At 41.0% G+C, this 26,106-nt stretch overlaps 1 pseudogene; it reads left to right on the top strand.

The window, feature by feature from the left end:
• The first annotated feature begins 5,374 nt into the window (after nucleotides 1–5,374).
• Nucleotides 5,375–7,404, top strand: LOC129536102 (integrin beta-1-binding protein 1-like; annotated as a pseudogene).
• The last annotated feature ends 18,702 nt before the right edge of the window (nucleotides 7,405–26,106 follow it).

The following is a 26,106-nucleotide window of genomic DNA, read 5'->3' as shown; positions in this document are numbered from 1 at the left end:
ATGGAGAAAGCAAGAGAGTTCCAGAAAACCATCTATTTCTGCTTCATTGACTATGCCAAAGCCTTTGACTGTGTGGATCACCATAAACTGTGGAAAATTTTGAAAGAGATGGGAATACCAGACCACCTGACCTGCCTCTTAAGAAACCTTTATGCAGGTCAGGAAGCAACAGCTTAGTGGACCAATATTTCTGATGACCAACGCAAAGCAATAAGAGAGCCATTCAAAATGCCAGGTCATCCAATGGATTTTAATAAAACAATGTGAAATTTTCTTTGTGGTATCAGCTTCTTATCAGCTGAGTAGTAAAGCTAAATTAATTGACACTAAGTCTTTATGGAACAGTTGCTTGTATCAAGAATGATCCATGATTATCTGAAAAGGCTATATAAAAAACACTATATAAAAAACTATATCTGAGATGGATTTTGTTGACATCAAGACAATATATCTCAGCAACAGAAGGTGCAAGTAAGTTAGATAATTCAGTTATCTGCTATAAAGTTAGATTTGCAAAAATGTAAAACTGCTTTGATCAAATTTGTTTAGATAATTATTTTTCGTAACTTTTTTTTCTTTTGGCTGTACCACTCAGCATGCGGATCTTACGGAGGAAGCATGGAGTCCTAATCTCTGGACTTCCAGGGAAGTTCCAAAATGTTACTTATTTAACCATGTAATGGGGTTACTTTTAAGTGAAAAATGCTTTAAAAATATTTCAATTTCTCATAGATTAAATTTTGAAAAATATCTGTTATAGAGTTTCCTCAGTTTTTAACATTGTAAAAAAAAAATTCAGTGGTTAAAGTGGTGGTTCTGGAACAAGCACAATTAGATGGATAAGTTTGGTCTCACCTTTATCAAGTAACTTGGAAATAGTTTACTCAAATCAGGTAAGATATTTAGAGTTGCACATGTATACTTAACAGTGTTGAGGGACTTCCCTTGTGGAAGGAGATCAAACCTGTCAATCCTAAAGGAAACCAGACCTGAGTATTCATTGGAAGGACTGATGCTGAAGCTGAAACTCCAATACTTGGCCACCTGATGCAAAGAACTGACTCATTCAAAAAGACCCTGATGCTGGGAAAGATTGAAGGCCTGTGGAGAAGGGGACAACAGAGGATGAAATGGTTGGATGGCATCACCGTCTCAATGGACAGGAGTTTCGGTAGACTCCCGGACTTGATGATGGACAGAGAGGCCTGGAGTGCTGCAGTTCACGGGGTCAAAAAGAGTCGTTCACAACTGAGCGACTGAGCTGAACATATCCAAAATGTGGCTCCTACCTTGTGATACTGTTGAGTTAGTGAAAACATAATTCCAGTTTTGGACCATGAATTTTAAATGATTATAACTATGGTCAAGCTCTTATTTATTAATCAAAGTAGAATCCATTACATTCAACACATTTTTGGCAATTAGAATTAACTTTATTCCTGTAGTGTAAAAATCTGTGCTTGGGATTCAGTAAACTCTTGGAAAGAATCCTGCTACTGGTTTTGGAAGTGTTTTCCCTGAAAGAAGTTGTCAAGATGCTTGAAGAAGTGGTAGTTCTGAGAGGTCAGGTGAATACGGCAGATGAAGCAAAACTTTGTAACCCAATTCATTCAACTTTTGAAGCATTGGTTGTGTGACATGTGGTTGGGCTTTGTCATGTATAAGAATTGGGCCCTTTCTGTTGACCAAAGCTGGCTGCAGGCATTGCAGTTTCCAGTGCTACTCATCAATTTGTGGGGCATAATTCTCAAAGGTAATGGTTTCACTGGGATTCAGAAAGCTGTAATGGATCAAATGGGCTGCAGACCACCAAACAGTGACCATTGCCTTTTTTTAATGCAAATTTGACTTTGGGAAGTGCTTTGGAGCTGCTTCTCTGTCCAATCATTGAGCTGGTCATCACTGGTTCATATATAAAGTCCACTTTCCATCACACATCACAATCTGAAATCATTTGTTGTTGCATAGAATGATAGAAGATGATACTTCAGAACAATATTTTGGATTTGTGGTCAACTCATAAGGAACCAACGTATCTAGCTTTTTCACCTTTCCAATTTACTTCAAATTGTTGACCATAGAATAGTCAACATTCAGTTCTTAGGCAACTTCTCATTTAGTTGTAAGAGAATCAGCTTTGATGATTCTTCTCAATTGGTTGTTGTCAACTTCTGATGGCTGGCCACTACCCTGCTCATCCTCAAGGCTCTCGTCTCCTTTGCAAAACTTCTAGAACCACCACTGGACTATGCGTTCGTTAGCAGTTTCTGGGCCAGTTGATGTTGCAAGTTGTCTCTGATGCTTTGCAATCCATTTTGAACTTGAATAAAAAAAAAAAAATCACTCAAATTTGCTTTTTGTTGAACATCATCTCCATAGTCTAAAATAAATATAAACAGCAAGTAATAAGTCCTTAAAAACTATAAAGCAGGAAATGCATATTAAAGTGATATACAACGTAACCACATTATTTAAGAGTGTATTCTGATATCAAATGGCAAATTTTAATAATTCAAAGCCACAGTTACTGCACCAACCTAATATATTTTCCAAACTATATTTTTAAGATATCAAATTATCAAGTATAAATCATTTACTTACTCATGACTGTATGGCCTGAATAAAATATCAAGTTGTTTGGCTTGGGGAGAATTACCTCAACTCAGTTCTTTTTTATTTTTTGTTTTTTATAATTGATCTATAAATTCAAAGTGCTCCCAATCATAATCAAAACAAGTTATTTGTGAATATCAACAAACTAATTCTAAAAAATTTATGGACAGGCAAAAGACCCAGAATACCCAATGCAATACTGAAGGAGAATAGAGTTGAAAGACTGACATTCCCTGACTTGAAGATTTACTATAAAGTCACAATAATCAAAATAGTGTGATATTAAATAATAAATAGTAGATCAGTGAAGCAGAGTAGAGAGACCAGAAGTTGTGGCTCAGTCGTGTCCAAATCTTCACGACCCCATGGACTGCAAAACACCCGGCTTCCCTGTCCTACACTGTCTCCCCGAGTTTGCTCAAACTCATGTCCATTGAGTTATACTATCCAATGAGTTTATACTCCTCCTGCCCTCAATCTATCCCAGCATCAGGGTCTTTCCCAATGAGTCAGCTATTCGCATGAGGTGGCCAGAGTACTGGAGCTTCAGCTTCAGTATCAGTCTTTTCAATGAATATTGAACATTGATTTCCTTTAAGATTGACTAGTTTGCTCTCCTTGCAGTCCAAGGGACTCTCAAGAGTCTTCTCCAACACCACAGTTCAAAAACATCAATTCTTCAGCATCAGCGTTCTTTATGGTCCATCTTTCACATCTACACATGACTACTAGGAAAACCATAGGTTTGATTATATGAACCTTTGTCGGCAAAGTGATGTCTCTGCTTTTTAACATGCTGTCTAGATTTGTCATAGCTTTCCTTCTAAGGAGCAACCGTCTTTTAATTTCATGGATGTAGTCATCATCAACAGTGATTTTGGAGCTCAAGAAAATAACATCTGTCAACTGACAGAGGATGAGATGGTTGGATGGCATCACCGATTCAATGGACATGAGTGAGCAAACTCCAGGAGATAATGACGGACAGAGAATCCTGGAATGCTGCTGTCCATGGGGTCACAAGAGTCTGACATGACTGAGCAACTGAACAATGGCAATACATCTATTAAAGGGGGCAAAATTCAAAATACAAAGCCAAATGCTAGAGAGGCTTTGGAGCAACAGGAAGTCTCGTTATTGCTGGTCAGAATGCAATGCATTTCACCCACTTGGGAAGAGAGTTTGTAGTTTCTTACAGAAATAAACTCTTTTACCATATAATCCACAATCATGTTCCTTGGTATTTAGCCAAAGGAGTTGAAAACTTGCACAGAGATGTTTATAACAGACTCTTTGCAACCCCATGGACTGTACCCCGCTAGGCTCCTCTGTCCATGGAATTCTCCAGGCAAGAATACTGATGTGGGTTGCCATTCCCTTCTGCAAGGGATCTTCCCGAACCTGGGTCTCCCGCATTGCAGGCAGATTCTTTACCATCTGAGCCACCAGGGAAGCCTTATAACAGCTTTATTCATGTGAAAACTTATAAGCAAAAACATTGTCTTAAGTAGGTGAATAGATAAATAATGGTACATCTAGACAACGGGATATTATTCAATGCAAAAAAGAAAAAAAGAAAAGAAAACTGAGCTACCAAGCCATGAAAAGATATGGGGGAATCTTAAAAGCATATTACTTAGTGAATAAGAAGCCAACGTGAAAACCCTACCTCCATACTATACAATTCCAACTAAGATATTCTGGAAAAGGCAATGAAAATTCTATAGATGATACTATAATAATAGGTACATGTCATTATTTGTTTGTCTAAATCCATAGAACATACAACACTAAGAGTGAACTCTAAGGTAAAACGTGGATTTTGGATCACTACAGATTCATCAGTTGTAATAAATGTACCACTCTGGTCAGGGTATCGATAATGGGAGAACCTATGCATGTGTGGGGCAGGGGGTACGTGGGGTCCTTCCTCAATTTTGTTGTGATCTTAAATCTACTAAAAAATAAAGTCTTGGAGTGATGTCAGCATTATAGTGGCATGATATCCTCCTTTTGTCTTTCCCCTTCAATTTACAATCAGTAAAACATCCATAACTCAACTAAGGTTCCTCTGACCAACACACCAAGACACCAGAGTTCTACACATCAGTACCTCAAAAGGGTGTGCACTGGAACACATAGTGGAGGCAGAACTAGGGGAAAAGTGGAGGCCGTGCTTGCAATCCTAGCCACCAACCACCTGAAAGGAAAAGTACACAAGACTTTGAATAAGGTGATAAATATAATTTCAGAATCAGAAAATTACAACTCTATATCGGTATAGGTTGTTAAACAATTATAACAAAGTTTAAAGGTGGCGGGGCGGAGCGGTAAAAATAACTTGGTGTTGTTCGGTTGCTAAGTCACATCTGACTCTTTTCCGACCCCATGGACTGTAGCCCAACCTGCTCCTCTGTCCATGGAATTCTTCAGGCAACAATACTGGAGTGGGTAGCCATTTCCTTCTCCAGGGGATCTCCAGACCCAGAACTATAGCTACTTCAATTTGGTAACAAACTTACAACATAAAATGAGACAATTTGCAACAAAAAAACATAAAAAGGTAAGAGTAAAAGGACAGAACTCACATAAGCAAGTGAAGATAACATGTTATGGACAGAAAAAGGACTATTTGAGACATTTTATAGAAACCTCATGTTAACTACAAGTCTAAAGCAGCAAGACACAAAGCCTATTAAAAGAGGAAACTGAGTAGAACAGGAGTTGCAACAGTGGCTCAGGCTGCCCAGGTGGTGGGTCTATGACCCTGAGTGCAGACAGTGGTAAGGTACCTTGTTTTTCTGAGGAGTAATTACCATGTTGGAATGAAAGGAAACTATCTGTGCAGACCACTGTCTGTGACATCTTCGAAGATGATAAAATATTGTTGGTTTCTGCAGTGAGAGCCTCTTGATCAGCTGTGTTTGTTGTAAGATATTTCAGAAAGACAAGAAGCAATACAACAGTAGCAATTCCCAGAGAAATCAGTACTAAGGGCAAGTCTGTAGATTCCAGCCTTAGGGGGCTTTCACGGTCCAGCAAGGTGGCAAACCTTGACACCAGTTCCACCAAGACCTCAGGACAAAGCAACAATAATTCTGATACCTGTGCTGCTGCTGCTGCTGCTAAGTCGCTTCAGTCGTGTCCAACTCTGTGCGACCCCATAGACGGCAGCCCACCAGGCTCCCCCATCCCTGGGATTCTCCAGACGAGAACACTGGAGTGGGTTGCCTTTTCCTTCTCCAATGCATGAAAGTGAAAAGTGAAAGTGCAGTCGCTCAGTCGTGTCTGACTCTTCGCGACCCCATGGACTGCAGCCACCAGGCTCCTCTGTCCATGGGATTTTCCAGGCAAGAGTACTGGAGTACTGGAGATACCTGTGCAGGATTTATTAAAAAAAATACATTGATGCAATTGAGAAACTGAAACTTTCTGAAGGGAAAAGTCTTGAAGGGCCACTAGAACTGATAAATTATATAGATGTCACTCAGAAAGATAAAAAATTGCCTTTCATCCCTTTGGAGGAAGAATTTACTAAGCAGGTTACCAGTATCCACATCAGATCAGTATGATGTTTTACATGGGTATGCTCAAGGCAATGGCAACCCACTCCAGTGTTCTTGCCTGGAGAATCCCATGGACGGAAGAGCCTGGTAGGCTGCAGTCCATGGGGGGTCACTAAGAGTCAGACACGACTGAGCGATTTCACTTTCATTTTTCACTTTTATGCATTGGGGAAGGAAATGGCAACCCACTCCAGTGTTCTTGCCTGGAGAATCCCAGGGACGGGGGAGCCTGGTGGGCTGCCGTCTAGGGGGTCGCACAGAGTTGGACACAACTGAAGTGACTTAGCAGCAGCAGCAGCAGCAGCAGCTCTATATTTAATCATCCGAATGGTATGTTATGATGATGCTCTGGGTTCAGGAAAAGCTTATTGGCTTTGAAGACTACAGATGCTAACAATGAAGAATACAGCCTGCGGGTTTACTAGTGCAATATCTTGGAACAAGCACAAGTAATCTGTAAAGTTTTATCCACTGCTTTCAACACTATTGACATCTGAGAAACCTTGAATTTTGCGGTCAAGGGGAAGTTGACTTCAAGTGTAAGGTTAGCTGTTTTCTCACTAGTTCTGTTTTCAATCTGTGGTGTTGAACTGGAAATATAAACGATCCTTTGCTCTAGATTTTCTGAAGAAAATGCAATGTACAAAAGAGCAGCCATTTGTTTTTCTATTGTGTCTTATTTAACAGTGAAAAAGGAGAGGAAACAGAAAAACAAAATAGAAAACCATGAAACTAAAATGGCAGACAGAAATACAAACAAAAAAAGAAATAATGGAGATATAGAACAAGTAGAAAATAAAAAATCAAATGGCAGTACTGAGTTCTCATTTATCAAAAATCATCCTGGAAATCGAATCCATGAATTAAAAGACAGAAAGTGGCTGATGAGTTAGAAAACACGACCCAACTAAATGCAGCCTCCAGAAGACTTATTTCTAAAGACAAATGTAAGCTCAAAAGTGAAGGGATGAAAGATGATACTCCAAGTAAATGAGAGCCCAGTAAAGCAAATGTAGCCATGCTTATATCCAACAAAAATAAACTTCAAACCAAAAAACATAACAAGAGACAAAGATGGGATATTATATAATGATAGAGGGGACAACTCATCAAGAAGACATAATGCTTATTCACATGTATGCATCTAACATAGGAGCACCAAAATATATAAGCTGTTGTTAACAGATTTAAAGGGAGAAATTGACAGCAACACAATATAGTGGAGTATTGTAATACCCTACTTATATCAATGGATAGATCAGGCAGAAAGTTAGCAAGGAAACAGTGACTTTAAAATAAAATTTTATATCAGATGGGCTTAATAGAATCACAGAGAACATTCCAACCAAAAGCAGCAGATTACACATTCTTCTCAAGTGCATATGAAAAATTCTCCAAGATAGACCATAATTTGGAAAACAAAACAAGTCTCAATACATTTAAGAAAATCAAAACCATGTTAGGCATTTTTATTTTTGCCACAATGATTATAATCTAGAAGAAAGATGGAAAAATCACAAATATGTGGAAACTAACAGCATGTTATTTAACAGCTATTGGGTTTAACATAGAACTCAAAAGAGAAATAAAAACATATCTGAAGACAAACTAAAATGAAATCATGATTTATCAAAATCTAAGGAATTCAGCAAAAGTGGTACTAAAAGGGGAGTTTGTAGCAATGCAGGCCTATCTCAAGACACAAGTAATAATTCAAATAAGCACTCTACCCTTACACCTAATGGACCAGATAATGAAGAGCAAACAAGGCCCAAAGTCAATAGAGAGAAGGAAATAATAAAGATGTGAGCAGAAGTAAATAAAATAGAGACTAAGAAAAACAACAAAAAAGATCAATGAAACTAAGAGCTGGTTCTCTGAAAAGAGAAATAAAATGAACAAAATTTTAGCTAGACTCACTAAAAAAAGAAAGAATAAAGTCAGGGAAAACGTGGGGAAATTACAGTTGATAGCACAGAAAGAAAAAGAAGTAGAATACCATGAACACCCATATGACAACAAATTAACAACCTAGAAAAATGGACAAATTCTTAGAAGCATACCATCTTCCAAGTCTGAATCACAAAGAAATAGAAAATCTGAACAAGCCAATCACTAACAAAGAGACTGAAACAGTAATCAAAAACTTCCCAAAAAACAAAGTCCAGGACCAGACAGCTTCACTGCTGAGTTATCTCCCAAATTCAGAAAAGATATAAGACCTATATTCTTCTCTAACTTTTCCAAAAATCAAAGAGGAGGGAACAATTCCAAAATTTTACAAGACCAACATTACCAAAAGCAAGTGAGGACAATAAAAAAGAAATTTACAGGCCAATACCCCTGATGTACATAGATACAAAAATCCTGAAAAAATTATTAGAAAACTGAGTATTAACAGTACATCAGAAGGATTATATAATATGATTAAGTGGTATTTATAGCGGTGCAAGCAAGAATTCTTTCAATATTCACCAATTAATGTAGTACAACACATTAACAAAATGAAGCATAAAAATTATGTTATTGTATCAATAGATGCAAAAAAGGCATTTGACAAATTAAACCTGTTTTTCAAAGATTTCAATCTCATTTGAAACACCCCCCCCACCCCGCCATGTAAACGTCAATCCAACATTTGCTCACACTTTCACAAGTTCCTGGGACTTGAGCAACCAAAAGCGCCTTGCAGAAGGAAAAAAAAAAAAAAAAAAAACAGCCCCTCCCCGGAGGCTCACGTTTCGCAAGGAAAGTCCCTGAGCTGCATACCCGTGTGATATGCTAATTATGTAGATTTTGGGCTTTAAAACCTGTCTGTAACTGTTGCTAGGGGTCCTCGGCTCGCTTTTGATGCGGAGGGCCCGTTTGCGCAAACGTTCAATAAAATCCTCTTGCTGATTGCATCTGTCGGCGTGGTGCTTGGGTCCCAGGGTCGCCCACCCAGACGTTGGTTTGGGCAAAGGCTGGCCCAACACATTCATGCACTATAAAGCTACTAGCCCTCGCAATGGCCTGTGAGCCCAACTTCAGCAGGAGCTAAAGTATCCAGGATTTAGAGTCAGAGAGTAGTGATTTCATCCTGACTTTCCAATGAGCTGATAGTTAGGCTGTGACTGCTAAGCACTGAGATACAGAATTCAAAGATGTAGTATCTGCCTCTGTTCTGGCAGAACAAGAATTTAATGTTTTGCCTCATTGTGAAAGAATTAAGAGGTGAAGCAGGGAGGTTAAAAAGTAAAGTGAATTTATTTAAGCAAGAATTCTCAGGGAGACCAGGTAGACAGGTGAGGAGCTGCTGTCCTGTGTTTCTTTGGCCAGTTGGTTATGGGGGCCATGCAAATAAAGGGGCAAAATATTCACTGGGGAAGGTGGAGTTTGGGGGTCTTATTCCTGATTTTCATTCCCACTCTATCTTCCTAAGGGGAGGAGGGATTTTCCTCTTACTTAGCTTAGATCAGAAGTGTCACGGCATAGGTACATGATGAGTATTTCTTATCTGCAAGGCTAGTTTTATTGCAATGAGAGCGTATTAAACAACAAGTTACATTCACATGCAGGAGATTCCTGCCTTCATCTTTTTTTATCTGCTTCCAGGACACTTATTGCCCAAAAGGTGTGGTTTCCTGTCAGTCTGCATGTTCCTGATTTCCTTTGTCTGCCCATGAACCCCCGCTGTTTACAAGATGCTTGATTTCCTGCCACCTGGCCCCTGCCCCCATTTCTCTGCTCTTATCTAACTACCTGCCTGCTGTAACACCTTAAAATTAAACACTAGCTGGCAACCCGGGCGAAGAAAGATTACAGAAAAACACTTGTTATCTAGCTAGCATTCACTGAGCACCTACCATGTGCCAGACGCTATTCTTCACAGCATGGAATCATGGTCAAAAGTACAGACTCTGGAATCGGCCTCCCTGAGTTCAAATCCTAGCTCTGCCATTTACTAGTTGTGCTATCTTGGACAATGTATTCAATACTTTACCTCTCTCTGCTTTACTTTCTTCTTCTATACAAGGGCAGTAATAGGAATTCCTTGCCAGTTCAGTGGTGAGGACTCTGTGCTTTCACTGTCAAGGCCAGAGGTTCCATCCCTGGGTCAGGGAACTAAGATCCTCCAAGCTGGGTGGAGAATTTATTTTAAAAATTAAATAAAGGGGCTATAATAACAATACATACCTCAGAGCATTATAATAAAATGAGTTCCTAACTGTAAAGGACTTAAAGACAATGCCTGGGCTTCCCTGGTGGCTCAGATGGTAAAGAATCTGCCTGCAATGCAAGAGACCTGGGTTTGATCCCTTTATTGGGAAGATCCCCTGGAGAAGGGAATAGCTACCCACTCCAGTATTCTGGCCTGGAGTATTCCATGGACAGCATGGTCCATGGGGTTGCAAAGAGTCAGACATGACTGTGACTTTCCCTTTCACTAAGACAATCAGAAATTATATATAAGGTTTTGTTATAAAATTAGTCTTAAAATCTGTCTATCAGGACCTTGGTGTCATGGTCCAGACGTGGCTTGGAAAAGAATTTCCAGATATGAGACAGAATGAGAGGTAAATAAAGTTTATTAGAGTGGGAGATGCTGTTAGAACAGTGGACCAGCTCAAGGGGGAACTGACTTTGAACAGGGGTCCTTTGTCCACTTTTATACCCAGAGTACAAGGAGTGGGATAGGGGTCTTGTGGGTCATTTGCTGATGAATGAAGCACATGTACTGGGTCGGGGAAGAGTAAGGCAAATACTTTTTCCCTGTGTGGGGTAGGAAGGGAGACAGGTTATACTGCTCAGGAGGACCTGAAATCCGTTAACAGTTACAGCATGGGGGAGGGAAGAACAATAAGGGTCTGATTTTTCTGTTCCTGAATTCCAATTCCAAAATGAATCCCTCCTTCATTTTATTTGCTCTTTAGTCTTTGGATCACCATACTTGGCATGGAAAAGGAACAGTTTATTTTATTTAACACACTTTTCCTATTTTGAGAGGAAGATGATGAAATAAAGCACTAATTTAAATGTCAGTTTTAGAAATTCTTTCATCTGCTCCACAAATATCTATAGAGTCCTCCTCTGAGACAGGCACTGTCGTGTCCAGTAAACAAAGTGTCAAAGAATTTAGAGCCCAGTGGGAAAGACAGCATGGAATAAGCATGCAAATCACCATAAACTTAACAACTGAGGTTTGTGCCAGGAGGGAGAAGGCAGAGTGCAAACAAAACTACAGAAGGAAGACAACCTGAACTGGGAAGCCTGGGGAAAAGTCCTGGGAAGTGATATTTAAGGTGAAATCTAAAGGATAAGGCTTAGAGGAGCAAAAAGGAATGAAGGGAAGTGGGGAAACATTCCAGGAAAGGGCACTGAAAATGTGAAGGCCTTGAATGTCAGAAGAATTTGGGGGTGCTTGAAGAAATGCCACAGGAATTTGGGGCATTGGGAAACAGCGAGAAGAGCAAAATGAGACATGAAAACTGACACTTAGGCAGGAGTCACAGAATGCAGTGCCTTTTACGCATACTAAGGATGATGACAAATTACCTTTGGAGCAATAGAAAGGCATTAGAAACCATGCACAGAAGTGCTGACAAGATTGTATTTGTACTCTAAAACATCCCTGTGAGTAAATGAATAATCAAAGTGTAGCAGACCTACCATATTCTACTTTCTATAAATTCTCACATTAAGTTAAAGTAACTAGGGATATTGTAGATGTAAAACAGGTGAAATTAATTGTTCAGCTTCTCTCTTCAAAGATGCAAGTCCTAATCTTGACTAAATATGTTTACTTGTTATATTGAGAAAGTGAAAGCGAAAGTCGCCCAGTCGTGTCTGACTCTTTGAGACCCCATGGACTATACAGTCCATGGAATTCTCCAGGCCAGGATACTGGAGTGGGTAGCCTTTCCCTTCTCCAGGGGATCTTCCCAACCCAGGGATTGAACCCAGGTCTCCCACATTGCACAGATTCTTTACCAGCTGAGAGCATACTAGTAATTATATGGCAAAACACAAAAAAACCTGAGTGAGATGGCTGGATGGCATCACCGACTCTGTGGACATGAGTTTGAGTGAACTCCGGGATTTGGTGATGGACAGGGAGGCCTGGCGTGCTGTGATTCATGGGGTCGCGGAGAGTCAGACACGACTGAGCAACTGAACTGAACTGAACTGAACTGAGAATGTTAACAAATTTGTACTATTTGGCCTCAAAAGGCCAAGTGTTGTCATTTTATCTATCTTTGAAATTTTTTTTCTGGCTGAACCACCTGTGGAATCTCAGTTCCCCAACCAAGGAATGAACCCTGACCCTTAGCAGTGAAAGTGTGGAATTCTAACCACTGGGCCACCAGGGAATTCCAAAATTATTGTTATTTTAATTTGATTTTGATAAGGGATAGGAAAAAGTGAAAGTAGGATATAAAAGAATAGATTGTACAAAACTACAATGAGGTATCATTTTATACTGGTCAGAATGGCCATCATCAAAAAATCCACAACCAATAAGTGCTGGAGAGGTATGGAAAAAAGGGAACCCTTCAATACTGTTGGGGGGAATGTAAATTGATACAGCCACTATCATGCAGGTTCCTTATAAAAATAGAAATACTATATGATCCAGGAATTCCAACCCTGGGCACATACTCAGAGAAAACCATAATTCAAAAAGATACATGCACCCCAAAGTTCATTGCAGTCCTGTTTACAACATCCAGGACATGGAAGCAACCTAAGTATCTATCAATGGAGGAATGGATGAAGAAGATGTGGTACGTGTATACAGTAGAATACTACCCAGCCATAAAAAAGAACAAAACAATGCCGTTTGCAGCAACATGGGTGGACTGAAAGACTGTCATATTAAGTGAAGTGAGTCAGACACAGAAAGACAAATATCATATGATATCACTTATATGTGGAATCTTAGAAAAACGGTACAAATAAACTTATTCACAAAACAGAATTAGAGTCACAGATTTAGGGGAAATAACTTATGGTTACCAGGAGATAAGAGGAAGGAGGGATAAGTAGGGAGATTGGGATTGACATACAAACACTATAATAAGAACCTGCTGTATAGCACAGAAAACATGGCTCAATATTCTATAATGGCCTATATGGAAATAGAATTTTTAAAAATGGGTGACTATATGTATATGTATAACTGATTCACTTTGCTATACACCTGAAACTAACATAATATTGTAAATCATGTACTCCAATAAAATTTTTGGAAAAAAAAGATTATATTATTATTTTATATTATTAATTATTCTATTTGACAGAGAATTTTATTTACCTAAAAACTGTGAAAAAAAAACCATTTTATTGTCAAAATTTTCTCAGCTTCCTATAAGACCACCAAAGAAATCTACTCAATCAAGCTGAGTTCACTGATGTTCCTGCAGCAGAGAAGAGACCACCTTGATTCAACTGTGACCCGGGAGCGAGGCTGCTGATTAGGGTAGGATTGAGGATTAAGAGTTTGAAAGGCTAGACTTGTGGTTTAAAGACAGTCCTTCAAGGCAGGGATTTGTTTGGAGCTAGGCAAAGTTTAGGACTGCAAAGTGAAGATTTTAAAATAATTTTTGATAAGCAAACTGGTGTCAGAGAAGCAAGCTCTTTGTCCAGGTGACCAAGCTGTTATTTTAATAGGAGAGCTATTCCTGTGGATGATCTGCCTAGACACACTGCTTAGCAGACGTATCCTGAGGTAAGCAAGGAAGTTATTCATTCCTCTCAGTCCTATCTCCCTGGGTAAAAATTTCCTGGAACAAGAATTAAGGCATGTAGTCTCTATTTTTACTTTCCTTTCAAAAATTCTCCTTTCAAAATCCACTAAAAGGGACTTCCCTGGCAATCCAGTGTTAAGATGCCATGCTTCCAATGCATGGGGGCACGCGTTCGATCACTGGTTGGGGAACTAAGATCCCACATGCTATGTGGTGTGGCCAAAAATTAAATAAATAAAATCCACTAATACAAGAGACTGATGAGATGTAGTTCAGGAAGGTAGTTGCAACAAGTATAGTAAAGGATTAATATCTTAATGTACAAAAAATGATAATATTAAATATATATATATGTTGCTACATAATCACTGCAGATGCTGATTGCAGCCATGAAATTAAACGACACTTACTCCTTGGAAGGAAAGTTATGACCAAACTAGATAGCATATTAAAAAACAGAGACATTACTTTGCCAACAAAGGTCCGTCTAGTCAAGGCTATGGTTTTTCCCGTGGTCATGAATGGATGTGAGAGTTGGACTGTGAAGAAAGCTGATGGCTGAAGAATTGATGCTTTTGAACTGTGGTGCTGGAGAAGACTCTTGAGAGTCCCTTGGACTGCAAGGAGATCCAACCAGTCCATTTTAAAGGAGATCAATCCTGGGTGTTCATTGGAGGGACTGATGCTAAAGCTGAAACTGCAATACTTTGGCCACCTCATGCGACGAGTTGACTCACTGGAAAACAGTCTGATGCTGGGAAAGGTTGGGGGCAGGAGGAGAAGGGAACGACAGAGAATGAGATGGCTGGATGGCATCGCCAACTCTATGGACATGAGTTTGAGTGAATCTGGGAGTTGGTGATGGACAGGGAGGCCTGGCGTGCTGTGATTCATGGGGTCGCAGAGAGTCGGACACGACTGAGCGACTCAACTGAACTGAACTGACATATTGTTCATATAATCTTTAAATATGAAGACTCAAATAGGTTAAAATTAAAAGCACAAAAAAAGTTATACCATGCAAACTCTAGTCTTAAGAAAGCTGGACTGGCTGTATGTGTCAGACAGGCAGACTTCAGGACAAGGAATGTTAGCAGAGATAGAGCTAGATTTCATGATGATAAAAGGATCAAACATCAAGACAACATAACAATGTAAAATATATATGCACTTAATAACAGAGTTTCAAAACAAACTGTTATGTGGAAATGAAAGTGACAAAACTTGAGAATTTTACTTTCTCAGTTATTGTTAGCAATGGTTTTCAATTATTTTTTCACCCCTTTCCCAACAACTAATAGAAAAATAGAAAGCAAAAAACAGAAAAAGATAAAGAAAACTTGAAGAAAGAATGACAAAGTCAATAGTCCTTCCTTGTCCTCAATCCGTACGCCTCATCGGTCACAAAGTCTTGAAAATATAGTCTCCTTTACATTTCTTAAATCTGTTCTGTCATCCCTATTTCCATGAATTGCAGACATGAACTGATCTCCTTCCCTCATTAACTAGCAGCAATCTAATTTTCCCTTGGTAATCAGGATCAATTTTCCAGCCATTTGAGTGACACCCTTTCCTCGGCTTGTTATTTAAGTAACCTGAGTCACTTAAAATGGTAGGAGGAAATATCAGCTTTCAAACAAACAGAACTACGTCAGTGCTCATATTCTTTTCACTGGACACTGGGACCTCTAAACCCTCTGAGTCCAATGATTATAAAATGGAAAGAAAACTTTCCTTAATGGGATTATTATGTTTAAAAGTAAAAGGCCATAGGAAGGAATGAAGTATTGGTACATGCTATAATATGGATGAACTTTAAAACATCATGCTAAATGAAAGGAACAAAGCTAGTGGAGGTAATGGAATTTCCAGGTGAGCTATTTCAAACTTAAAAGACGCTGTGAAAGTGCTTCACTCAATATGCCAGCAAATTTGGAAAACTCAGCAGTGGGCAGAGGACTGGAAAAGGTCAATTTTTATTCCAATCCCAAAGAAGGGCAATGCCAAAGAATGTTCAAACTACTGCACAATTGCACTCATTTCACACGCTAGCAAAGTAATGCTGAAAATTTTCCAAATTGGGCTTCAACAGTACATGAACCAAGAGCTTCCAGATGTTCAAACTGGATTTAGAAAAGGCAGAGTAACCAAAGATCCAATTGCCAACATCCGTTGGATCATCGAAAAAGCAAGAGAGTTCCAGAAAAACATTTACTTCTGCTTTACTGACTATGCTAAAGCCTTTGACTGTGTGAATCACAACAAACTGGAAAATTCTTGAAGAGATGGGAATTGCAGACCACCTTATCTGCCTCCCGAGAAAACTGTTTTCGGGTCAAGAAGCAACAATTAGAGCTGAACATGGAACAGACTGGTTCAAAATTGGGAAAGGAGTACATCAACTCTGTATATTGTCACCCTACTTATTTAACTTATGCAGAGTACATCATGAGAAATGCTGGGCTGGATGAAGCACAGCTGGAATCAAGATTGCTGGGAGAAATATCAACAACCTCAGGTACACAGATGATGGCATCATGGCTCAAACTCATGTTGGACATGAGTTTGAGCAAGCTTTGGGAGTTGGTGATGGACAGGGAAGCCTGGTGTGCTGCAGTCCATGGGGTCGCAAAGAGTTGGAAATGACTGAGCGACTGAACTGAAATGAAAGGAACCAGATGCAAAAGGCCACCTATTACACAATTTCATTCATATGAAATATCCATAATAGGCATATAAATCCACAGAGACAGAAAGTAGATTAGTGATTACCTAGGACTGGGGGACATGGCAACCCACTCCAGTATTCTTGCTGGAGAATCCCAGGGATAGAGGAGCCTTGGTGGGCTGCCATCTATGGGGTCGCACAGAGTCAGACATGACTGATGCGACTTAGCAGCAGCAGCAGCAGTAGCAGGACCAAGGGAGGAGGAATGGAGGTGACTGCTGAGGGTACAGGATTTATTTTGGAGATGATGACAATATTCTGGAATTAAGTAGTGGTTATTGTTGCAAACTTTATGAAAATACTGAATCACTGAATTGTACACTTTATATGTATTGTGAATTATATCTCAATTTTTAAAAAGCAAGGGGAAAAACCACTTCATATCAAATAGATGGGGAAACTGGAAACAGTGGCTGACTTTATTTTTCTGGGCTCCAAAATCACTGCAGATGGTAACTGTAGCCATGAAATTAAAGGACGCTTACTCCTTGGAAGGAAAGTTATAATCAACCTAGACAGCATATTGAAAAGCAGAGACATTACTTTGTCAACAAAGATCTGTCTAGTTAAGGCTATGGTTTTTCCAGTAGTCATGTATGAATGTGAGAGTTGGACTACAAAGAAAACTGAGCGCCGAAGAATTGATGCTTTTGAACTGTGGTGGTGGAGAAGACTCCTGAGAGTCCCTTGGTCTGCAAGGAGATCCAATCAGTCCATTCTAAAGAAAATAAGTCCCGGGTGTTCATTGGTAGGACTAATGTTGAAGCTGACGCTCCAGTACTTTGGCCACCTGATGCGAAGAGCTGACTCATTTGAAAAGACCCTGATGCTGGGAAAGATTGAGGGCAGGAGAAGAAGGGGATGACAGAGGATGAGATGGTTGGATGGCATCACTGACTCAATAGATATTGGTTTGGGTGAACTCCAGCAGTTGGTGATGGACAGGGAGGCCTGATGTGCTGTGGTTCATGGGGTCGCAAAGAGTCAGACACGACTGAGCAACTGAACTGAACTGAAGGGGAAAAAGGAATAGAACCTTTGTGAACCTCCATTCCTTGGCTCCTTGGCTCATGTATTTAGCGACGAGAGAGAGGTTGTCATGTATTTCCAATGGTTTAAGTCACACATTCACCTTGTATAACAATCCTGTGAGGTCATTTTCTTTTAGCTGATGTGGTCACTGAGCCATTCTACCACATTGTCAAGCCAGATGCTTCTGGGTTGCTGGGGCTTGTGATGATGCTAATGAATTCTATGAGTATAATTTCAATCTATTATGTCCTTCTCTGCAAACATTCCTTGGTCTGAGGTGGTTTGAATGGAATATGAATAGCAATGAATGAGGCTTTCTGTCTAGTGCCAGTAGAAGCATTTTACACAGGAAAGGCAAATTCGTATCTGGAAAATGTTTCTATTCCCAAGAGGACAATATCTGCTCCTTGTATGATGGAAAGTGTCCAATGCATCAGTTTCCCTCCAAATGGCTCACTGGTTCCTGGGAGAATGGTGTGTTCAATCAGGGGCTCAGCATGGCCTTGGTTTTTATCACATGGGGACTCAGAATAGGCAGAAGCCAGATTAATGCACAGCCTCCTTTCCTGTTGCCGTGTCACTTCATAAATGGGCCTGTTAAGTACTAGGCAGCTGGAGAAAGAGGTTGACTGACATCCATAGGACAGAATGTACTGATTATTGAGAGCTTTTCTGCCATAGATGTCCTCCAATGAGCATTGATATGGTTCATGGATTTGGCATACATGTCCATTCTGAGAAGTCCTCCACATAAATTTTCCCCTAGACTTCACCAATCTTCCAATTTTGTTCTTCCTAAGGTTCCATCCAGTAGGTCAACCCATTAGTCACTGTCCAAGAATTAACATTTTCAAAATAGGATACATAGCCATCCATTTCCAAAGTTAATAACCAAATACATTGGCTCTTCAGGCACTCAGGTACTTGCTTAATAGGTTTAGCAAACCATATACTCTGGCATTTTGTACAGATTTCTGGTAGTTATTGTCAGTTTTGATCTGTCTGGACTAGTTTGTAGATGCTACACAGGTAAATGAAGCAGTACTTTCTATCTCTGCTCCACATTTAATCCCAACCAAGAATTTGCTTTTGTAGAAGCTGTGGGGTATTGGAGTATAAGTAACTAGAAATGATTTAGAGTGTTGATTCCTCTCTGTTCTTTGTGGCAGGCTATAATGACTTTGGCTTCATTACTGTCTTTTAGTGTCATCTCTGACATGAGCTATAAAATACTTCTCTTGGAGTCAGCATATTGTGCAAACCATATTTGGGTGTACCCAAATACTGTAGGGTATACCAGGACCCTACTTTCTTTCCTCACTCCTCATGAGGCCGTACATGTGGTCTGAGGGAAAGCTAGTACAGAAGGAGTGGTTATGACAGAATGCTGGGCTTCATGTTTATGTTTTAATTATGCCTTTAAGACCTGTGTGAGCTGGTAATGTACATACTATTTTCACTTAACAGTGAAATGCTGCTGCACTGGTTCAATTATAGAGCTTTGTGAATCAGATAACACTGCATTCCTGGGCAGTTGAGTCTGCATAGTCAATTCGTGTCCTAAGAACAGGGCTCAGTAGCAACCTAGGAGCATCTTCTCAAATGGAGAAAACATGCTAACAAAAAAGGACATAGTGCTAAGGAATTTGCTAGTATTCTCCTAAAAGATGCTTGTGAGAGGTTTCAGACAGCACTGAAACTCCTTGTACCAATGGGCTTGTGGGGCCACTAGACCTAAGGAGCAGGGCAGGTTGCACCACAGCCTGGGCCTGCTGGGGAACTTTCTCTTATCTGAGGCCCCACAGAGATCTGGAGTCCTGTGAGTTACTTGATAAATTGCTTAGGGCAACACATCCAGAGGCCCATCAAATACCATGTCTCTTTGTGGTAGTGTTACTGACACCAAGCCCAAATTTAGAGACAAGGTATTGGGGCAAGGAATAGCAATAGAGAAGATAGCAGCCTAGTATCCCAACCATCTTACATGAGTTAGAATTCAGGCTTCTTTTATATTAATAAGGGAGGTTAGTTGTTGCAGACTTCTTGGTGTAGGTGATACCCAAGAGAAGATGTGATAATCCTTTATTCTTGCAGCTATCCACATAGGTCTTGTATAATGTTCCTGTAAGCCTCCAACAACTGTTATTCTGTTCCACATTTTATCTCTATTTGACTGGAAAATGTTATACCTTTAAAGGTCAAACCTGGGAGGCAGAGTCTTGAGAATGGGCTATCATGCACATTTCACACTGTAGGCAACATTCTTTTAGACCAGGGTGCAGAGCCAGCATGACTAAGCACCAGCATCAGAACACAAAGGTTACAGCTAAAGAAACAGATCCAATATGGAGTCAGCTTTGTTTTTCTCTGGAAGTGGTACTACTTCTAGTCTCTTGAGAAACCTGTATGCAGGTCAGGAAGCAACAGTCAGAACTGGACATGGAACAACAGACTGGTTCCAAATAGGAAAAGGAGTACGTCAAGGCTGTATATTATCACCTTGCTTATTTAACTTATATGCAGAGTACATCATGAGGAACGCTGGGCTGGAAGAAGCACAAGCTGGAATCAAGATTGCTCAGAGAAATATCAATAACCTCAGATATGCAGATGACATTACCCTTATGGCAGAAAGTGAAGAGGAACTCAAAAGCCTCTTGATGAAAGTGAAAGAGGAGAGTGAAAAGGTTGGCTTGAAGCTCAACATTCAGAAAACAAAGATCATGGCATCTGGTCCCATCACTTCATGGGAAATAGATGGGGAAACAGTGGAAACAGTGTCAGACTTTATTTTTTTGGGCTCCAAAATCACTGTGGATGCTGATTGCAGTCATGAAATTAAAAGACACTTACTCCTTGGAAGGAAAGTTATGACCAACCTAGATAGTATATTAAAAAGCAGAGACATTACTTTACCAACAAAGGTCCTTCTAGTCAAGGCTATGGTTTTTCCCGTGGTCATGTATGGATGTGAGAGTTGGACTGTGAAGAAAGCTGATCGCCGAAGAATTGATGCTTTTGAACTGTGGTATATTTGAGCCTATGATTCCCATTCCCTGAAACAGATCTTCAATGTTAATAACTTAAATTTGCCTCAGGTTGCTCTGTCATTTGGCTTCAAGGTGCCTCCTTTTGTTGATTTGAATGTGAACAGCAATGACGGCAAAGTTAGAAAGCGAGGCGGTGGCAGTGGATTTGGCTACCAGAAAGCCAAGAAAGTCGAGAAGTCCAAGATCTTCAAACACATAAGCAAGAAGCCATCTGACAGCAGGCAGTTCTCTCACTGAAGACATACGTTTGTCCTGAAATAGATTTTCTTTTTCTTGCTGTAAGAAAGGAATTTGTGTTACTTTAGGATTTGGACTCATCTAACAAGTAGGACGGAGAAGGCAATGGCAAGCCACTCCAGTACTCTTGCCTAGAAAATCCCATGGATGGAGGAGCCTGGTAGGCTGCAGTCCGTGGGGTCGCTAAGGGTCGGACACGACTGAGCAACTTCACTTTCACTTTTCACTTTCACACATTGGAGAAGGAAATGGCAACCCACTCCAGTGTTCTTGCCTGGAGAATCCCAGGGATGGGGGACCCTGGTGGGCTTCTGTCTATGGGGTCACACAGAGTCGGACACGACTGAAGTGACTCAGCAGCAGCTGGAGAAGACTCATGAGAGTCCCTTGTACTGCAAGGAGATCCAACCAGTTCATTCTAAAGGAGATCAATCCTGGATGTTCATTGGAAGGACTGATGCTAAAGCTGAAACTGCAATACTTTGGCCACCTCATGCGACGAGTTGACTCACTGGAAAAGACTCTGATGCTGGGAAAGATTGGGGGCGGGAGGAGAAGGGGACGACAGAGAATGAGATGGCTGGATGGCATCACCGACTCTGTGGACATGAGTTTGAGTGAACTCCGGGAGTTGGTGATGGACAGGGAGGCCTGGCATGGTGTGATTCATGGGGTCGTGGAGAGTCAGACACAATTGAGTGACTGAACTGAACTGAACTTCTAGACACCCAAAACATAATTAATGTACCCAGCCCTTGAATTTTTTACAAGGTTTATTTCATATCCTCTGGCATACACGTGCTTTATTAAGTCTTTGGAGTGGGTAGCCATTCCCTTCTCCAGTGGATCTTCCCAACCCAGAGGCTGAAACTGGGTCTCCTGCACTGCAGGTAGATTCTTTACCATCTGAGCTACCAGAGAAACCCTTATTAAGTCTTATAGAATGGTCATTAGTTTCTGCTTGTCAGGTCCAATTAGTATATCATCAAAGAAATGGACCAATGTTCTGTAGGATGTCAATATGACAAATTTCACTCTATAACAAAAAGCAAAGTGCTTGAAGGCACTTTGTAAGATACAGATGTGTAAGTTACAACCAGGTACATGTACTGTTATGGGTCCACATCCTTGTGCTGCTGAAGCCGGTCCATTGAGAGTTGGAGAACTCAAGTTTATTACACCAGCAGGCCCTGAGGAGCTAACACTTCCAGCTCTGTGCCCCAAACAAAGGAGTTACAGAGTTTTTATAGACAGTGCGTAACACCAGACTCTAGTGGGCAGTGCTGACTGTTAATAGGCCAGTTCAAACTAGGAGTTCCACTCAAGAGGGAACAGCAGTTAGGACACAGCAGAGGGGATGCCTGACCTTTACAGAAACAAACGTGGCTAAGCAGGATTACAGGGGCTGGGTAATTGACAAGGGTGAGTGAGGTAAGTTTCTGTTCCTAGCATTGTCTCAAGCTTCTGTCTTCCTAAAACTATGTAACCTACATGACTTTGCAAGGAGCTAGCTGAGTTGCAGAAGCAGAATATGTGATTATTTCTAGCTGGGTGCAAGTTTTTAAATTTTCCTCTTCAATCTCCCCTCTTGATGCCCCTTAAAGTTTATAAGACATCAACCTCTTGATCTTCTTGGCTCAAAGGCTGATAACTTTTCAGTGCTAGGAAGAGTGTGGTAGCCCTCCTGTTTGCAACGGCCTTATCCAGGCTAGAAATTGTCCTCACGAATAATGGCAAGAGACAAGGAAAGAGGTGGAGGTTTGCTTTGAATCCTAGAGTTTTGAATCCTCCTAGATAAGAAAACCATCCCTCAGATAACTCTCCAGGATTCCATCCCTTCCAGTCTGGACTGGAACATGAGCTATGTTAGTCATCTTTCTGGTTATTTCTTCTATAACCTTGCCCTTATCATCTATCTGTAGGCAACACTTACTAAGATTGAACTTTCCACACACGCCCCCTTCTGCAGTCAATAAGTAATCTAGGGCCAGGTAATTTTGATAAATAGCATCCTGATTTGTTGCCACATCCTGGTTTATTGTTCTGCCAGTAAGTTAAGAGCCTTGGCCATTTCATTAGTAATAATTTCAATCACCACCTGGAGCCAGATAATTCTGTTAAGCATGTAAATTGGGGTTTGGGAGTCCCAGAACCCATCTTCTGTCCATGTGGCTGGCCTGTAGTATTGGATTATGCATTCAGGAGGCCATTCATCATCTTTCCAGTCTCCAATCTGTAGAGAGCTGTGCTTTTTTGTGGGGCCTCTCTCTTTATAAACTGGGACTCCCAGTGATTCACCTTGGGCTAGGGGGAATAGGAAAAAGGAGAGATGGATAGTCCCCAGTACACATGCCCCTGACCAGTTGGCTGGCAAAACTGAATATGTGTTAGTTCCACAAATCCAATATAATTGTGCTGGAGCAGGCCAATGGCCTTCAGTGGATAAGTCATCCCACTGGGTCTTTAAATCAGGGAAACTTGCTAGAGGTTGAGGATTAGGCTCTGTATAGTTTGGGCTTCCCCACCAACTAGAAGTATGAGTAGTTGTTTTTGGCCAAGACAAGTGAGGTTTCCTACCAGATCATTGAATGAAGGGCCCCATCGTGTCAAGCAGTTTTTTTTTTTTTTGCCAATTATGGGAGTCTTTAAATGCCAAATTCTGACCCCGGTCTTCTTGAATTTTTCTGAATTGTTGAAGGGTCTTTGTAGATCTAATTCTTTAGTTCCCAGGGTCATTGGTCTCCCATATTAGTTCCTCCACTCATAATAAGAATTAACCATCAAAGTCTGGGCTATGGTCTCTGCTAAGGCTAGAAACAGATTTTTAGTCTTGACTGAAATAGGAGGGGGGCCACTTTCCATCTCTTCATAAAAGGAATGGAAGAGCCTGTGTGTGGAAATCAGAGTGGAACAGAAACGCACAATATCAATACAGTTCTTGAGTCACTACCTCTCCCATTAAACCAGATGTTGATTTGATGACCCTTTTTCCATTTTGGGTCTCTGAGGTTGAAAATAGTGAAATTGACTGGGTTACATGTCCCCAGCTTACATTTGGGATCAACATTTCTCTTTCGGAGGAGTGCTACTTTGTCCTTATTCTCCCACGTTGCTTCTATATTTTCCAAGGTTGTGCATCTGACACAGGCTCAGGTCCAGCAGCAATACCAGGTATCTTCATAACACCCAGTGCTGTGGCATGCCAGGTTACACATATATTTGAATATATTGAATATTCAATATCATTGAATGCATATTCTTGTTCCCATGATAAGCCCCTGCAATTTAGAATTAGGGTTTTTGTCAGCAGCAGTGCATACATCAAAGTACACCAACACCAGGTGTTCTAAATTCGTAATTTGTGTTCAGTTAATCAGGAGCCTTCCTTCTAGGTGGCAAATCTCTAATGAATTTTCATTGCGCGGGAAACCAGGGGTCAAAACAAATATATTGGTCTTCTTGTTGACAAATAGAAGAGGTTGTTTCGTTATGTACATAAGTTTCCTTTACCTCTCCTTGGCAAGAGAAGTGAGTATGGTAAAGCAAGGTCCAAGTGACCCCCTGACCTGACCTAGTCATGTGAATGCATGAAATACATGTGGGGTCTGTTTTACTCTCTAATACACTACAACTCAGCTAATACACTACAACTCAGCAGGATATGGGCTTCCCTGGTGACTCAGACAGTAAAGAGTCTGCCTGCAGTGTGGGAGACCAGGGTTCAATCCCTGGGTCGTGAAGATCCCCTGGAGAAGGAAATGGCAACCCACTCCAGTATCCTTGCCTGGGAAATCCCCTGGAAGAAGGAGTCTGGCAGGCTACAGTCCATGGGGTCACAAAGAGTCAGACATGACTGAGCGACTTCCCTTTCACTTTCAGAAGGATATAAACTGCTATTATATAAAACATTTGATTCCACTTAATAATCCCACTACCTTTAGGTAGACTGTAGTCAAGGCAACCTTTTGTATCTGACTCACAGAAAGCATCAAAGCCAGTAGAATAACCAGCCCCATTCAGCAGGGTGTCATCACAACCCTGACTCTCTGATGTCCCTAATCAAAGAAGGGAAGGCGGGGGGCGGGGGGGAGTGGGTGGGATATCTGACTGGGGAGTGATTACAACAGGCTCCTAATAAGGATGATACTCCCCACAACGACGAGATAGCAGACAGCTAATAGCAGTTTCTGACCCAAATTCCAGTCCTTTGGTGTGGCTGAAACGAGTTCTATAGCAAAGAGCACAGCAGTAATGCCGATCAGGGAAGGGGCCAGGGTGACAATGGAAGCCCATTCATATCCTAATAACTGGATCCTCAAGCTTCCACCGTACAACGACCAGCCAGTTGACAGGATGTGGCTGGAGCAGGGCTGAAGTATCCTCAAGCTTCTGCCATACGTTGACTAGTCAGCTCTCGGAGTGACTAGAGCAGGGCTGTTGATTTTGGATCCAGACCTTGAGTGGGTTCTCGGAGTGTCGAACTGCTTTCCAGATGTCCTTATCGTGGGGAACTGCTGCTGTCTTAACTCTGGTGTGGTGGATCCAAGGGGTGACGCCTGTAACTTTAACAGCAGTAGGGGTTGCCAGGATGACCATATGGGGGAACTGTCCACAATGGTTGAAGTGGTTCCTTTTTCCAGTCTTTAACCCATATCTCATCTCCTGGCTGATAGGGATGAACCCAATTGCAAAAAGGAATGGGAGTCCTTTCTAAGGTTTCTTGGGTGATATGGCGTAAGACTTCTCCCAGGGCCAGAAGGTGTTGGGACATCTCCAGGTCATCTAGTTGCTGGGGGTCTCTCTTGAGCTTTCCTATCACTGGGGGTGGTCTCCCATATAAGATCTCAAAGGGAGAATAGCCTGAGGACCTCTGGGTGCATCAAGCTCAGAGTAAGGCTAGGGGTAGCATGTTGACCCAAGGTAACTGGATCTCCTGACAGAGCTTAGCTAACGTAGTCTTGAGGGTCCGATCCATGCACTCAACTTGCCCAAAGCTTTGTGGCTTTTAAGCAGTATGGAGCTTCCTTTGACTCCTAATATCTTGGACAAGGTCTGGATTATCTCAGACACAAAAGGCTGGCCCATTGTCAGACCCTATGAAGAGAGGTAGCCCATATCTCTGGATTATGTCTCTTAGTAGGGCCTTGGCCACC

This window comes from Moschus berezovskii, chromosome 6 (genome assembly GCF_049115385.1).
Source record: "Moschus berezovskii isolate FMDL1 chromosome 6, NW_MosBer_1.0, whole genome shotgun sequence".
Taxonomy (NCBI): Eukaryota; Metazoa; Chordata; class Mammalia; order Artiodactyla; family Moschidae; genus Moschus; species Moschus berezovskii.
The sequence above is the reverse complement of the archived record's forward strand: the minus strand, read 5'-3'. Positions and strand labels throughout refer to the sequence as shown.